The sequence below is a fragment of the Dama dama genome, chromosome 11, assembly GCF_033118175.1.
Source record: "Dama dama isolate Ldn47 chromosome 11, ASM3311817v1, whole genome shotgun sequence".
Lineage (NCBI taxonomy): Eukaryota > Metazoa > Chordata > Mammalia > Artiodactyla > Cervidae > Dama > Dama dama.
In genome coordinates this window covers 37,089,451-37,104,786 of record NC_083691.1, presented here as the reverse complement: position 1 = coordinate 37,104,786, position 15,336 = coordinate 37,089,451, and the positions used below count along the sequence as shown (strand labels likewise).

Sequence of the window (15,336 nt, the reverse complement as noted above, 5' to 3'; positions counted from 1 at the left end):
GAGGTCACATAAGTGCTCAATAGCCACATATGGGTTGGAACCCGGGGTGGGTGTCAGACAGGTATCAAAACCCATATTTCATCCCTTACTAGGCTGTGTAAACACAAATTACTTGTCTTCTTTCACCTGTTTCTTCATTTATAAAATGGAACTAACAGCAGTAGTACCCACCCTATAGGGTCATTGTAAGGATTAATGGTAGATGGGGCTTCCCTGTTGGCTCAGACGTTAAAGTAACTGCCTGCCATGCAGGAGACCCAGGTTCCATCCCGGGGTCAGGAAGATCCCCTGGAGAAGGAAATGGCAACCCACTGCAGTATTCTTGCTAGGAAATCCCATGAACAGAGGAGCCTGGCGGACCCTAGTCCATGGGGTCCCACAGAGTGGAACAGGACTGAGTAACACTTTCACTAACACTTTCAATGGTGCATGAAGCATTTAGTACGTACTCAGTAAATGTAGATGATTATTAGTGGTAAATTAGATGGCTACTAATTTGAACTAATGAATTTTGGTGTTATTGTTATTGTGACTTCATTCATTCCCATCAGATGTTGTGCTTTGGGGACAGTCCAGAGGGACAGTTAAAAGAAATGGACAAACTGGGAAAACTTATTTGCAACATATATGATAAGCAAAATATTATTTTTAATATAGGAAGTGCCTGCAAATAAATAAGAATATGAAAATTAAAAAAAAAAAGAATATGAAGAATTTAAGTGGAGAATTCAAAAAAGGACACCAATATCTGATTTTTTTTTTTTTTTTTAAGGACGACCCATTTGAAATAAGTTCAGCTATCCTAGGAACTGAATGAAAATAAACACGATACCATTGCTCAGTAACAAATTGGCAACAACCAGAATTTGGCGGCACCTAATTTTGAAGATGAGGTGGGGAGATCAACTCTTTTTTCAAATCAAGATTTTCTGAAGTTTCAATCCTCAGATATACTCCTAGATTACCAGGGTAAACAAGCAGAGTTCTGGCTTCAAGGGGAAGCTAGCCAGACAGCCTTTCTATCCACCTCGTCCCTATTCCAAAGGAAGCTGAATAGCCACAAACACCTTTTGGCAAGTTTGATTTATGTTTACTTATCCCTTGTGCGGTCATTACATATTTGCTTTGGTAACAGTCCTTCACCTCTATTGTTGACATTTCATGTAGCTTGAAATAGTCCCAACATTGTTCCAAATTTGGGCAGGGCTAACTGACGTTCTTACTTAAGCCACAAAACCCCCAGAATATTCTTAGACTTTGGCTAACTTCTTCAGGAATGCTCTATCTGCCAGCAGGTTCAGCTATGTATTTGGGGGACCCAGTGCGAAATGAAGATGTGGGATCTCTTTTTCATAAAAGAAGGAAAAAAGCTTTTTCCTTTCTTCTGCAGTCTCTGCCACCTGTTATGGTGTTTGCTTTTTTTTGTTGCGCCCTCAGGCATGAGAATACTCAAGGGGCAAGTGTGGACCCTCCACAGGTGCCTGGGGTCCTGCACTTTTCAGTCTGGGAAAACTTGATCTAGGGCTGCGGGAAGAAACTCCCTCAGACTAAGTCAGCCTTTGGGTCTCTGCATTCTGCTCTATGGCAGGAGCCTTGAGGTGAAAGATGCCTCATGGTGCAGTCATCTCAAAGGGAGGGAGGGTTACAGGAAACAGGAAAAAAAAAATACGTTGGTTAGGAGGTCAAAATATCATCCCTGCACGTACATAAGTATCTGAAAGTTGGATTAATGAATCAGCCCCCAGAGAGCTGATCCACTGTGTGTGTTAATACATGAGGTCTCAAGCCAGGCAAGGCTGAGGGCCAGTCTGACTAAGCCCTGAAGTGAGCTGACACCATGGAGAATCTCTGTGGATTGGCCCGCCAGTCTTCGGCAGTGACCCTATTCTGTCTCCCTTCATACACTTCTAGGAAGTTCCTAGATTGCTCAGGGGCCCAAATAGGAGAGATGATGGTTAGTTGAAACCCTGCTTAAAAAAAAAAAAAAAAAGAAACCCTGTTTTATTGCATCACAAAATGCCTCTCTTGAGGCACTTCCAGGCCCCACCTTGGAGGGAAAAGCCTTCTGAACATTCAGTAAACATTCTAAAAGATGTTATGTCGGAAGCCAGGGCTGGGGATGTCTTCAGTTACAGTCCAGGGACCAACGTGCCTCACTCCAGGTAAAGCCAGCTTCCATGTGTGGGTGTTCCCTGCCTCCCCCATTCACTGGGAGTCCAACATTAAAAGAAGCCAACACAGGTCCCTCACTTTAGTCAGCCAAAGGATTAGAAATGATTCTTTCCTGACTCAGAGGGAGGAGCCCAGCACCCAAATACCGGCAACTACATGAATAAAAGAGGACAGTGGGGGTGGAGGGTTGGGAAGGCACTACGTGGGCCTCATTTGGTATCCTTTCCAACAGCTCCCCAGGCCCCAGTGTCCCTAGGGTTCAACTCTTCCCTGAGACAGTTCTCTCCTGTCTGGTCACTATCTCTGTCCCACCTGGAACATGTTCCTGTGACCACTTGAGTTTTGAGGAAAAGAAGAGGAAGAAAGCCGAGAGCCTCTTATTGGTCAATATTACTCTTTTCCTCTCAGCAGCATTTATATTATTAACCATCTTCTTCTGAAAAGCCTTTTTTCCTTTCTGTGGGGGGGTGGGTGGGTGGGTAGGGAGGGGGCATATATCTCTCCTCTGGTTCATTCATTTGTTTATTCACTCAGTCGTGCCTGCTGTATGCCAAGCATAGTGATGGATGTGGGAAACAAAAGGGTGAGACTCCTCGCGAACTCTTCAGGTTCGTCACTCACAAAGGACTTCCCCTTTCCCTGGTACTCTTCCACCTCCCTCACTTCCTCCTCTTTTTCCCCTCAGTTCGCAAAGATGTCCTCTCCTGAGGCTTTTTCCTTTGGTCCTCTTTTCTCCCGCATGCCTTCCTTCAATCCCATAACTCCAATGTCTCACAAGTCTCTTATAGCGCAAGTCTCTTAAATCCTACCCCCAGTTGAAAACTCTCTCCTGAGCTACAGAACTGATTTTCCAACAACTGACCAGTTATTTGTACCTGGATGTCCCACAGAAACTCAATATAATTCAAGAAAACACTTCTCTAACTTTCCATCACTCCCACCCCCTCCTGCCTTACCCCTCTTGACCACCTTATCCTTGTGACTTCGATGCTAATGTGAACAAAAACACTCTTTCCCAGGATAAAAAGTATGGTTTGTTTGACTTTACCCATGCCCCTGACCTTCCACGGTCAGTCAGTGGTCAGTTTCTACAGATTCTGCAGCCAGGCTGTGTCCCACAGATGTCTCTTTATTTTCATTCCCACCTCCACCCTGGCTGAGTCTCTCCTGGACTGTTAAAAAGTCTTTTATCTGGTTTCCATGCTCCTGGCTTTTCCTATATATATATATATTTTAAAATATTCTACTGAGTATTTTCCCAGGTGCCAAAGTGGTAAAGAATCTACCTGCCCATGCAGGAGATGCAAGAGACTTGGGTTCGATCCTTGGGTCAGGAAGATCCCCTGGGGTAGGAAATGGCAACCCACTCCAGTATTCTTGCCTGGAAAATCCCATGGACAGAGGAGCCTGGTGAGCTACAGTTCATGGATCACAAAAAGACCCAACTGACCACACACACACAAATTGAGTATTTATATACTATTTTTTTAAAGCACTGTTTATTTATTTATGAATGCACTGGGTCTTCATTGCTGCATATGGGCTTTCTCTAGAGTGTGGGCTCAATATTTGTGACGCACAGGCTTACCTGAACCTGTGTCCCCTGCACTGGTAGGTGGATTCTTAACCACTGGATCAACAGGGAAGTTCCTGACTTTTCCTCTTTTTAATGCGGAGCTCTCAGCAGGCCTTTTTCTTGTCTGCAAAGTCTTCAGGGATTCAGGCCATCACCAGAATAAAATACAGAATCCCAAAGTTGACATCTAAGGGCTCATCAAAACAGGCCTATCCTTTGCCACATATTCTATTTTTCATCAACACAGGCCATTTCCTTCTCCAGGGAATGAAGCATAAGATTGAGGCAAAAAGAGTTGATTTCCCATGACTACATCTTCCAGGGCCTAGCACAGAGCCTTGTATGGAATCGCAACAAAATGAAATAGAAAAAATAACAACTTAGAATGAGAAGCCCTGGTTACTAACTGTTACACTTAGGTCACCTAATATTTCTCAGCCTGTTTCCTTATCTGTGGTTTCCTTCCTCATGGCATTTACTATCTATCAAGTAGATATATATGTGAAAGGTTTGACAGATAGCAAAAATAACCTATGTGAATTTATTTAGTCAATAATACTTATTCATTGAAAGGGAAAGAGTTGAGGAGAATCACAGAGGGAACATGGGAAGCTGCTCAGGAATAAGAAGGCACAGTGTTAGTAAGCACTGCTATAGAAGGCTTCTTCTAAGTTGCCTAGATTCTCCCCTCCAGTTGCACCTCCACATGGTGGAGACAGTCATCTGGCCCAGTCCTAGCATGAGTGGGGCTAGGGACGAGAGTGTAATGGAGGCCCCCTTATCAAATACCACATACCTTCATAAAAGCAAAATCACAAAATATGAACTATGGTTTTATACAACTGAAAGTTTCACTAAAGTCAACTGAATTTAATTAATTTTACATAAATTGTGGTATACCTTGATAAGACTAGCAATATAAATAAAATAAACAGAAACATAATTCTTTTTTTAAAAATAATTTTAAAAAATTTCTTTTTGACTGTTCTGAGTTTTCGTTGTTGCGTAGGCTTTTACCTAGTTATGATGCGTGGGCACTGCAGTGGTTTTTCTTGTTGTGGACCATGTGCTCTGGGGCACACCGGCTTCAGGAGTTGTGGTACGTGAGCTTAATAGTTGTGGCTCACGGACTTAGTTGCTCCTCAGCACATGGGATCTTCCTAGACCAGGGGTAGAACCCATGTCTCCTGAATTGACAGGTGGATTCTTTACCACTAAGCCACCAGGGAAGTCCTCAGAAACATAATTCTTAAATTATCATCCATTCCATGAGATTATTTCTCTTGTGCTCATTTTGGCAAAACCTCTAATGATGTGTGTGTGAAAGTCACTCAGTTGTGCCCGACTCTTTGCGACCCCATGGACTATACAGCCCAAGGAATTCTCCAGGCCAGAATACTGGAGTGGGTAGCCTTTCCTTTCTCCAGCTAATGATGTGTGGTAAGTGTAAAATACACATGAATTTTGAAGACTTGTTGCAAAAAAAAAAAAAAAGAAATGCACAGTTTCTCATTGAAATATGTATTTATTATATATTGAAGCTATAATATTTTGGATACATTGGTAAATAAAATATATTATTAAAATTAATTTCACCAGACTTCCCTGGTTATAGGGGACACAGGTTTGATCCAGGAAGATTCCACAAGCCATAGGGCAACCAAGCCTGTGTGCCCAAACTATTGAAGCCTGAGCAACCAGAGCCAGTGCTTTCCAACAAGAGAAGCCACTGCAGTGAGAAGCCTCTGCTTGCAACAATTAGAAAAAGCCTACAAGCAGCAACCAAGACCCAGCAGAGCCAAACATAAACAAATACTTAAAAAAAATTAATCTCACCTATACCTTTTACTTTTAAGACATACGACAAAAAGTTTAGTTATATTTTTAGCTTGCATTATATTTCCATAGCACAGTGCTGACCTAAGGATTAAAAATTAAAATGAATTTGAAGTGTATAAAATGTGAATAACTCAAAAATTTTAACGAATGTAAAATATAAAAAATTTAAATTATTTTTCAAGTTTTCACAAATAATATTTTTTCTAAGACACTGAAAAGGCCTTCCTTGGCAGCCTAGTGGTTAGAACTCTGAGCTTCCACTTCAGGGGGTGAGGGTTCAGTCCTTGGTCGGGGAACTAAGATCCCACATCCTGTGCAATGTGGCCAAAAAAATAATTTTAAAGTTTTTTTAAAATTAAAAGGAAAAATACAGATCATAATTAATGAATATCAAACATTTAAATACATTAAAGTGAATCCAGACTTTAATTTTTAACAAATAGTTTAAACAGAATGACATTAATTTCTATAAAACTAGAACTATTAATAATTCTAGGATTATATATATATATATATATAAACTTGACAAAGAATTATGCACATCACAGATATATTTATGAAAATTTAAGAGTAATATGAGTCTTTTAATATTGAAAAAGTTCATTTCCTAAACTGTCATATGCAATGCTGTGAGTATTTGGTAAACTATGAGTACATCTGTAACCATGAACAAGAAGAAGAAGGAAAATTGATGATCTGCACTACTGGGAAACCATACTTTATTTTTCAGGAATCTGTTGTATCTCTACTATGGTACATTGATGGTAGAGAAGGCCTTATCCTAATCACCAGAACTTGTGAACATGTTACTTTTTATGGCAAGAGAGAGTTTACAGGTATGATTATGCTAAGGATCATGAAATGGGGGGGGATTATCTTTGTGGGGCCAGTGTAATCACAAAGGTTCATATGAGAAGAAGGCAGGAAGGTCAAAGAGAGAAAGACAGATTGGAAGATGCTACATCACTGGCTTTAAAGATGGAGGATAGGGCCATAGCCAAGAAATATACTTGGCCTCTAGAAATTAGAAAAAGGGGAGAAACCAGATTCTCTTTTAGAGCTTCTCCCTGCTAACACCTCAGTTTTAGGACTTCTAACCTCCAGAGCTGGAAGATAATAAACTTGTGTCATTTTGAGCCATTAAGTTTGTGGTAATTAGTTATAGCTGCAATAGGAAACTAATACCTCTGCCATCTAAGAAGAAGGATCCAACAATTAAAAAAAAAAAATAGTTTCAATGTTTGTTTATGTATTTGGCCACACTTTGTGGCATGTAGGATCTTAGTTCCCTGACTATGCATTGAATCCCTGTCCCCAACAGTGGAAGCACAAAGTCCGAACCACTGGACTGCCAGGGAAGTCCTTAATTTGTTTTTTCTCTTAATAATAAAGTGGTCTGTTCCTCATATCCTTCCTGAATGCCAAAGCAATCTTCCAACATAGAGGCACACAACCCACAAACTTCATTGCATTTGGTTGCAGTCCCCTTTTCTTTTGAGAGCACAGGTTAACAGATGGAGAAGAGAGTTTCTAAAGGCTTGAATACAGTTAGTAATAAGCGTAGATATTTAGGGTTCTGAGTGGGACTGGACTGGCACTGAATACAAGATACTCAGTGACAAAGATTCCTGTGAGTTCTTTAAATAAACTTATTATTTTATGTTTTTGTGATATATGAGGCCCTGTGTGCTAAAGAAGCTGCCTGCCAATGCAGGAGACACTGGCTCAATCGTTTGGTCAGGAAGATTCCCTGGAGAAGGAAATGGCAACTCACTCCAGTATTCTTGCCTGGGAGCCTGGAGGGCTACAGTCATTGAGCTGCAAGAGAGTCAGACAGGACTTAATGACTAAAATAACAACAAAGTATAGGTTACAGAACAGGCACTTCTTGCTTGAAAGCAGGGTAAAACAAAGCAGGAAAGAGTGAATCAGCTGTGTTTGTCTGCGCGTGTGCTGAGTTGTTTCAGTCACATCCAACTCTTTGTGACCCTATGGACTATAGCCCACCAGGCTCCTCTGTCCAAAGGATTCTCCAGGCCAGAATACTGGAGTGGGTTGCCATGCCCTTCTGCAGGCCATCTTCCCAACCCAGGGATCAAACCTGCATCTCATGTCTCCTGCACTTGCAGGAGGGTTCTTTACCACTAGTGCCACCTGTTTGCTTGTTTAGCACTGATCTAATTAATTTCAAATCTAGAAGCAAAGGCATTGATAGAAGACCTCTTTATGATCAGAAGATCATAGAATCTTGTAAAAGTTTTCAAACCAATAGTTTGATTATACTTTTTAAAAAACTTTCAATTTATTATTATTATTTTTGGCTGCACTGGGTCTTCATTGCATCACTCAGGCTTCTAGTTGGGGTTCATAGGCTTTGTTGCCCCAAAGCATGTGGGATCTTAGTTCCCCAATTAGGGATCAAACCCTCATTCCCTGCCTTTGAAGGCAGATTCTTAACCGACGGATCACCAGGGAAGTCCCTTGATCATACTTAATGGAGTAATTCTAGAGTTACTCCTTTAAAGTCTAAACAAGGAAAGAATGCTCATTATTTTAAAATATTTTTTTATAAATTCTAGCCACTGCAGTAAGACAAGAAATAAGAGCTCTAGATATTTGAAAGAAGACAAAACTATCAATATTTGCAGATGATATGCTACGTTACCTGAAAATACTAGATTTTCTGAAAAATCACCTAGCATTAATAGACAAATTGTTAATTATGTATATCCCAGTTATAAAATAGCTACAAAATAAATGTGCAAAAAATGATAGATTTTTCTATATGCCAATAACATAAAGTTATAAAATATAATGGTTTAAAAAAAAAAACCTCAAAAACATCCAGAGCCTATGTGAAGAAAACTCTCAAACATTACCCAAAGACTTAAAAGAATATTTAGAGGAACATTCTGATTTGCATGAAAAAATGATTATTCCAATGTCTGTGCTTCCAATGCCACCAAACACTAATTCTCAGTGGACATCGACAAAAAATAATTCTGACACTATCTTCTAGGAGGTGGTGTTAGATTCCATAGTTTAAGGGCTCAGTTCCACAAGACTGCTCCCACTTCAGACACCAATTCCAAGTCCAGATTCTTACCTATGCTTCTGAGTGACCAACTATAAATTGGAGGTTCTTATCACCTGCTCCTTTGATTCAGTTACTTTACTACAGTGGGTCACAGAACTCAGGAAAACAATTTACTTATTAGGTTACTAATTTATTATGAAAGATTTTAAAGGATGGGAATGAACAGCCAGAAGAAGAGATGGGAGGGACTTCCCTGTTGACTCAGTGGTTATGACTATGCCTTCCAGTGCAGGGGCATGGGTTCAATTCCTGGGTGGGGAGCTAAGATCTTACCTGCCTTGTGGCCAAAAAACCAAAACATAAAACAGAATTAATATGAACTTCCCTGTTGTACAGAAAATAAGAATCTGCCTACCAATGCAAGGGACACAGATTTGATCTCTAGTCCAGGAAGATTCCAGTTGCCTTGGAGCAACTAGGCCTTGTGCCATAACTACAGAACCGCAAACACTAGAGCCCATGCTCCACAATAAAAGAAGCCGCTATGAGAAGCTGGAGCACCACAACAAAGAGGAGCCAGAGCCCACTGCAACTAGAGAAAGCCTGAGCACAGCAATGAAGACCCAGTGTGGCCAAAATAAATAGGTAAAATTAAAAATATATGTAATAATAATAAAAGGAAAGTGCTCTACTACCAAAAAAAAAGGAAAAAGGAAAATGAGAGAGAGATGTATGGGACCATGTTTAGAAGGGTCCAGAACACAGCAATTTTTGTCCCCATGGAGTATGGCATATGCCACCCTCCTGGCAAGTAGAAAATTCTGATTAACCAAACTGGAAGCTCTCCAAATCTCATCCTTTTGGACTTTTTATGGAGGCTTCACTACATAGGTATGATTGACTAAATCATTGGTCTTTGGTGACTGATTTAACTCCAGCCCCTCTCCCCTTCTGGGACTGAAAGTTCCAACTTTCTAATCACATGGTTTGTTCCCCTGGCAACCAGCCCTCATCTTTGGATGCTTTTCAAAAGTCACCTCATTAACATAAACTCCAGGTGTGGTTCAAAGGGGACTGTTACACATATCAAGACACTTTTTTTGCTCTTATTACTTAAAGGTGTTTTTTCTTTTTAATAATTTTTTTTTTTTAATTTGGTTTTGGCTGTGCTGGGTCTTCATTGCTGCACAGACTTTTTGCTAGTTGTGGTGACCAGGGGGCACTCTTTTCTTGTGGCGCACAGCCTTCTCATTGTAGCGGCTTCTCTTGTTGCAGAGCATGGGCTCCACAGCTCACAGGCTTCACTGCTGCACAGGCAGCAAACTAGTTGGGGCACATGGGCTCCGCAGTTGTGGCTCCCGGGCTCTAGAGCACAGGCTCAAGAGTTGTGGCACACAGGCTTAGCTGTTCTGTGGTATGTGGGACCTTCCCGGACCAGGGATCAAACCCAAGTCTCCTGCACTGGCAGGTGGATTCTTTACCACTGAGCCACCAGAGAAGCCCTGCTCTTGTCATTTAGAAATTCTAAGGGTTTAAAAGAAAAAAAAAAGAAAGAAATTCCAAGGGTTTTAGAAATGGGATGAAGACAAAATATACTTTTGTATTATAATAAATCACAATATCCCAATTATAAAGATGTCAATTTTCCCCATAAGAAACTGAAAAATGGTCCCCTCAGACAGTAAAGCATCTGCTCGCAATGTGGGAGATCTGGGTTCAATCCCTGGAGACAAATAGTTGGACAAGACTTAGCACACACCCATTCCCATTTAATTAGGAGCAATCAAAGTACCTTCAAAATCAAGGAAGGCCAGTAGCCACCAGAAACTAGAAGAGGCAGTGAATGGATTCTCGCCTCCAGATGGAGTGTGGCATTGCTGACACCTTGAGTTTGACTCAGTGACACATATTTCAGACTTCTGGCCTTCAGAACTACAAGAATTCATTTCTGTTGTTGTTAAGCCATAAAGTCTGGTCATTTGTTATAGCAGCCATAGGAAACAAAAACATCCCCAAAAGGATGTTTAAATTAAATACAATACAATTTTTCATTCAACTCCACTTTTCTAGAATCTGTAAAAATTATTCTAACATTTTAAGAAAAATAAGAAAATTAAAATGGCCAAAACATTCTTGAAAAAAAAAAAAAAAGAACTGTAATGAAGAAGGACTTATACCAGTAGATATTTAAGTGTGCTTTAATGAAATTGTGATTACTACATGAGAACAGAGAAGTCAATCTACAGAATAGAATAAAATCTAAAATCAGTTCTATCTATGCTTATATAAGGATTTAGAATATGATTAAGATAGCATTCCAGACTGGTGGGGTAAGTGTGGCTTGTTCAATAAAGGATGTCAGGCAAGTTGCTAATTAACCATTTGTAAAAAAAAAAAAAAATTTAGATTACTTAACTCATATCATGAATCACCATTAATTCTAGAGAAATTAAATATTTATGTATAAGTAAATTCTCTACCCAGAGATAATTTTTAATAAATTATAAATTATTGTAAATCCAAATGATGACATACTAGGTAGTCATTAAAAACAATGAGAAAAATATTTTATGACATGGAGAGATGATTGCAAGCACTGTTAATTGAAGAAGGCAGGTTATAAAAATGTACTGCACCATTCCATTCAGAATTTTATACTATATGCATATTTGGTTAGAGAAATAACTCAAAAGATAGATCAAAACATATCAGTAATTTTTTTCAGTGGTACAATTATGTGCTGAGTCACTTCAGTCATGTGCAACTCTTTGCGACCCTATGGACTGCAGCCTGCCAGGCTCCTCTGCCCAGGGGATTCTCCAGGCAAGAATACTGGAGTGGGTTGCCACACCCTCTTCCAGTGGATCTTCTTCCTTCCAACCCAGGGATCAAAACCATGTCTCTTATGTCTCCTGAATTGGCAGGCAGGTTCTTCACCACTAGTGCCACTATAGGCTATCTGTATTTTCCTCTTTTTACTTATCTGGATTTTTAAAAATAATAAATATACATTGGTTCTGAAAAAAAGTATTTAAATTTATGTGATTACTCTAATAAGGAGTAATCAAAGTATCTTCTTTTTCAAGATAAAATTCTAATATGCTTGGTTGCAAGGTATAATATATTGGTTTCACTGGGTACCTACTATTTCTCAAGTACTTTATATATTACTTAATCTTTCACAATAATGTTATGAGGCAGAATAAAAATATAAAATAATCCCCACTTTACAGATGAGGCAATGAAGGCCTAAAGTCAAGCATCAGACTAGGATTTGAAGTCACATCTGTTTTTAAGGTCCATGCCCTTATTCATAATACCAAAACTCTGGAAATAACCTAAACCTCCTTCAGGGGAACCAGATAAATTACACTACATTAATACAGTACAAAACTCTGCAGCCACAAAAATAAAACTTAGAATGCTCTCTGTACACGTAGAAGGAAATGTTTCCAGGACAGTGTTAAGTAGGGGTGGAGGATGGGGACCCCAACAAGGTGCAAAAGGTCTGTACATCATGGCACCATTTGTTAGAATGGAGTAAAGAAGAATATATATTTTAGCTTGTATATGCATAAAAAGCTTCTCAGGTGGCTCAGTGGTAAAGAATCTGCCTGCTGATGCAGGAGACACAGGTTCAATCCCTGGGTTGGGAAGATCTCCTGGAGTAGGAAATGGCAAGTCACTCCAGTATCCAGTATTCTTGCCTGGAAAATTCTATGGGCCAAGGATCCTGGCAGGCCATGGTCCATGGGGTTGCAAAGAGTCAGACATGTCTGAGGGACTGAGCATGCACACACATGCACAGAAATATCACTAGTGGGATAAACAAAACCTAGTAACAAGAGTTTTCTGTTTAGGATGGGGGAAACGGGCAGATGGGTACAGGAACAGGAGAGAGACTTTTCGCAGTCAGTTCAGTCGCTCAGTCACGCTGATTTCTCGTTATATACCTTTTCATACTATTCTAGTTTTGAGCCATGTATATGAATTACCAATTCAAAAAAGTAAACACAAAAACATTTTAAAAGCAAAATAAAATAAAACTTTGTCCTTTCTGCTCTTCCACATGCCTTAAGACATCTTTGGAAGGCAGTCTGCATCCGCTTTTCAATGAGACACATGGGGTAGTAGGCCTGAGGACTCCTCCAGTGGCTCGAACAACAGCTCAACACAGAGATCAGGCAAGCAGGGCCAGGCCAAGCACGCCCTCTTTCCTTACTCCTAACTTAGAAAAACAAAACCAACACAAAGTCACTCATCAGCATTTCTGTAGCCAGCTGTTAACCAATCCTCTTCCTGCCCTTTCCTCTTTCTTTTCTTCCCTTTTCCAGAAAAACCTGGAAAGCTCTGCAAAGCTTTGCAAAATGACTTACTTGCTCTGGCTGCCTTGTTTTCCTTCTCTCCTTTGGCCTGTGTCATCCTCTGAGGCAAGGACCGCAGTCTGACTTCCTGCCAGCTGGCCTGCTGGGTTCATTTCAGTGTCTTAAAAAAAAAAAAACAACCAAAAAAAAACCAACTGTATTTTCCCAAACCTACAAACCTCAAGTTAGGAGTCATTTTGTCCAGCTTCATCCAAAGTAGAACATCTCAGTTATAAAAATTTAGCCGAGTAAATGTACTTGGTTTTAAACACAATCCCTTGGTTTCACTTTGTCTATCCAATCAACTTGGAGTGACAACTCTCATAAAATGTCTGGTCGTGCTAAGAATCCCATGGGGCAGGACTAATTGTGTGTCGAGTTTAGCAGAGCAGAGAGCCCCAGTAAATTTTCATTTAGTAATTCAGTGACTGTCAATTGACACCTAATATGTATCCATGGCTGTCTGAGGCCCTGTGCTGGGGACAAAAACAAATGTGAGACCCAGCTCCAGCCCTCAATCTCTAATCCCCCGTTAGGACATCTTCAGCTCATAAATGTTCTGGGCTCATTCATTTTGTTCTTTTAAATCATTTGCAAGGTATCAACTATACCACTAAGTTGTGAACATTTTCATGGTTAGCCGTGTTCAGAAATATGATTTACAGGGATGGTTTTCTCTAGCTTCTCCCTTTTTAAAGACTTCTGAGAAATAGCTTTTACATTATAAAGATCATAGCAAGAGTTCAAACTCTGGGTAATGTAATCCACACAAGATTCACTAACCTTTCAGGGTGTTAATTAGTTATAACAGTGTCATAGTGTTCAGCTTTCAGTAGCTAGAATTCCTTGGCTAATATGCAGGAAATTTGAGATGTATGCCAGGTGCGTTCAATGAAAGGTTCTGCTCAAATCAAACGTGAGTCAAAAAGCAAGTCATTCTCAGCAGCGTTGAGCTTGGCAAGGAATCAGGCGTCTAGAACCATATAACCAGCCCCACCCCCGCAGAGTACTGGGCTGGAACACTCTCATTGAGCGAGTGCTGCTAAATGTGCTGGGAACAGAGCAGATGGCACCACAAAGACTGGAGGCCCACATGTATTACACATGTACAGCATCCCCAGGAATGACACCATGAGATTCATCTGCCCTGGCTTATTCTCAGGGAAAACCCCAACCAGGCTGAGGATAAATGAACACCACAGACTGAAAGAAGTAGCCAGAAGCTGCTGCACCACTGTGGCTTCCACAGATCCATATAAAACACAGTGGCAGGAAGGAGTGTTGCCTTTCTCAGGTTTCCTGTCAGGACATCCTGGCTTGAAACACGGTTTTGTCACTGAAAAATCTGAGCTAGTCGACAGATGGGAGACTGCCAGGATGTGTCCTTGAGAATCTCAGAAAATCGGTCAGTTTGCAAAGGAGTTCACCAGCAGGTATGAAAATCACCTATTTCCATTAATAACTGGTAGATTTTCTTCCAGACAAAGAGGAGGCATGAACTGATTCAAGCAATGGGGCCTGGGGAAGACTCCATGTACACATTCTGAGCAGACAAAGTCTTTTTATTTTTTGGCAATGCTGTGTGGCTTCCAGGATCTTAGTTCCGCAATTCAGTTCAGTTGCTCAGTCGTGTCCGACTCTTTGCGACCCCATGAACCACAGCACGCCAGGCCTCCCTGTCCATCACCAACTCCCAGAGCCTACCCAAACTCATGTCCATTGAGTCGGTGATGCCATCCAACCATCTCACCCTCTGTCATCCCCTTCTCCTCCTGCCTTCAATCTTTCCCAGCATCAGGGTCTTTTCCAATGAGTCAGCTCTTCACATGAGGTGGCCAAAGTATTGGAATTTCAGCTTCAGCATCAGTCCTTCCAATGAACATCCAGGACTAATCACCTTTAGGATGGACTGGTTGGATCTCCTTGCAGTCCAAGGGACTCTCAAGAGTCTTCTCCAACACCACAGTTCAAAAGCATCAATTCTTCGGCACTCAGCTTTTATAGTCTAACTCTCACATCCGTACATTACTACTGGAAAAACCATAGCCTTGACTAGACGGACCTTTGTTGGCAAAGTAATGTCTCTGCTTTTTTTCATATGCTGTCTAGGTTGGTCATAACTTTCCTTCCAAGGAGTAAGCATCTTTTAATTTCATGGCTGCAATCACCATCTGCAGTGATTTTGGAGCCCCTAAAAATAAAGTCAGCCAGTGTTTCTACTGTTTCTCCATCTATTTCCCATGAACCAGAGATCAAACCTGTGCCTCTTGCAGTGGAAGTGTGAAGTCCCAACCACGGAACCATCAGGGAACTTCCAGAGCCCTGGCTTAAACAGCCTTGGACCAAAT

At 40.7% G+C, this 15,336-nt stretch overlaps 1 long non-coding RNA gene across 1 annotated transcript; it reads right to left on the bottom strand.

Annotated features, from left to right (window-relative positions):
• Positions 1–10,806: 10,806 nt before the first annotated feature.
• On the bottom strand, positions 10,807–14,795 carry LOC133064704 (uncharacterized). Its single transcript, XR_009694687.1, has 3 exons — positions 13,772–14,795; positions 13,001–13,109; positions 10,807–12,852 (listed from the first exon to the last, which is right to left on the bottom strand). It is a non-coding gene; the product is annotated as an uncharacterized LOC133064704 (long non-coding RNA).
• Positions 14,796–15,336: the final 541 nt, after the last annotated feature.